Source organism: Gavialis gangeticus, unplaced genomic scaffold (assembly GCF_001723915.1).
Source record: "Gavialis gangeticus isolate Ggan-Ray unplaced genomic scaffold, GavGan_comp1, whole genome shotgun sequence".
Lineage (NCBI taxonomy): Eukaryota > Metazoa > Chordata > Crocodylia > Gavialidae > Gavialis > Gavialis gangeticus.
This window is the reverse complement of record NW_017729031.1, coordinates 14952374-14954556: the sequence shown is the minus strand read 5'-3', so window position 1 is coordinate 14954556 and position 2183 is coordinate 14952374. Positions and strand designations below refer to the sequence as shown.

Sequence of the window (2183 nt, the reverse complement as noted above, 5' to 3'; positions counted from 1 at the left end):
AGAGAGAGAGGCAGCAAGAAAATGAGGCAGACGTGCTGAACGAAGATAACAAGGAAGTGGTTTCCTTAGCAACAACAGTACTTTGGATGGTTTCAGTCAAGAGTACAACTGGGTACAAAGTATCTGATTAAAATTTATTGCAGGGGATAGAAGCAGTGCAAACGCTAACAGATTCACTGTGCATGCAGCAGAGCAAGTGCTAGAGTTGTACAGTATGTGTGGAACATCTTCAGCACACATTAGGGAGAGAAGCAGCCTGGGTGGCAAGCAATGAGGTGGAGGTAGCACAACCAAACTTTCAAGAGATACAAAATGCAAAATGGGTTGTCATTATATAGAAACAGTCACATCAGATGGAAAGTTTTGCTTGGAGAAATTCCTGATGTGGAAAATTACACAAAAATACTTATACCTTGGCAGCACACCTTTTTCCCCCTCCCTTTTAACACCAGCACAGTTTTTACATGTAATACTTGTTTGCCAGCTTACTGTATTTTAACAACAAATTATAGAAATATATTTTTGTCTTGTAGCAACAGACGAGAAACACTGAAACCAGCAAATCTCAAGGTAAAATGTAACTGTATGTGCACCCCATCCTGTAGGAAATGAATGTGAAGTCTAGGATCCCAGGCCCTTCCCTTGATGCTTCCCTTCTCTTGATGCTTTCCAGCCTAAAACAAATTTTTTTTATAGCTTTTGGAGTTATCAATAACACCATGTTGAAGAACAATACAGAGAGAAAGATCAGGGCGGTGTGTCAATGATGGATGGATTTCTTTAGTGGTCCAGATCATCATTTGACATAAATCAGTCAAGTGCTAATGCAGCCCATGGGGCTATACCAATTTTCTACAATTTAGGATGTTTCCCAGATATGCAAGGGAAATGTTTTGTTTCCAAACATGGCTGGCTAGTTTAAGGTTCCCATTTCTGTGTTTGGACAGTTACTATAATTCAGATACCTAAAATCCCATTGTAAATGTCAAGAGAAGGAATTTAATAGCCCTAATCCTTTCTTTGTGCCCCAGTGTCCTGATTTGTAAAATGAATGTAGGAGCGTCTCAAAGAGGTGTTGTGAGATTTATTTGAAGAAATATAGAGTTTTTTAGATCCTTGTCAAATAGCAACTATGTAGATGTGTAATAATCTCACAAAGAACCCTTCAAAATTTTGCATTCTTATATGAACCCTTGGGGTTTCAATACCGGATCTGAATTTTTATGACAGAATTTTTTCCTCTCTGGTATTTCCACTAAACTCCATCTTTCACAGGTTTATTGTGGTGCATAGAAAATGTCTGCAATGCAATGCAGCTCTAGAAGTAAAAAAAAAAACAAAAAAAAAATTTCCCTGTTCTTCCTTCAATGTTTCAGCTAAGAGCAGAAATGATTAATATAAAAAGTGATCACTTGACCTAAACACTGAAAAAAACCCAAAACCTTTTGGATACTCCTCTGTCCAAAGGAGTGAGACATTCTATAGGAATTTACTCAATGTTAAAATTACTAAAATTTGGTTTGACTCAGAATGCAGGAAAAGGTTTTCTATGAAGTCTATTAGTTTACCTTACAAATTACTGGGAAATCCTCATATGTAACTGCAGGTCAAAAGAGAAGCTAAGTAAAAAGAGCCCTCTTATACCCATTTTCACTTGAAGTAGGCCCCTTTACTTTCCTTAATTCATTATAATAGCATATTGTGGGCTTTCGCCAGATCCCAACCCACCCACAGTTGGGTGGGTTGGGATCTGGCGAAAGGGTCGAACCCAGAGAATATTAGTGGACCGGTCTGTATTGTCTTGGCAGAAGGTAGCCAATGGTGTCCCTGCTTCTTGGGTCCTGTGCTGTTCAAGATCTTTATCAATGATTTAGATGAAGATGTAGAAAACATGCTGCCAAGTTTGCGGGTGATACTAAGTTATGGAGAAAAGCGGTCATGCTAGGGGATAGGATGCAGATCCAAATGGACCTAGACAAGCTGGAAAGGTGGGCAGAGTGGAATTGAATGCAGTTGATTAAGGATAAACGCAGAGTACTTCATCTGGGAAGAAGTAATGTGCGACATGAATACAGGAGATGTCCTAGCTAGCACAATGGCTGAAAGGGACGTCAAGATTATGGTTGATCACAGGATGAATATGAGCCACCAGTGTGACACTGTAGTCAACAGAGCTAATAGCA

General features: G+C 39.2%; 1 long non-coding RNA gene across 1 annotated transcript in view; it reads left to right on the top strand.

Moving 5' to 3' along the window:
* LOC109301700 overlaps positions 1-1091 on the top strand; it is a 13154-nt gene extending 12063 nt beyond the window's left edge. The window contains exons 2-3 of the long non-coding RNA XR_002098574.1: positions 534-570; positions 697-1091. This is a non-coding gene — a long non-coding RNA (uncharacterized LOC109301700). The remainder of the gene's footprint in view (positions 1-533; positions 571-696) is intronic.
* The last annotated feature ends 1092 nt before the right edge of the window (positions 1092-2183 follow it).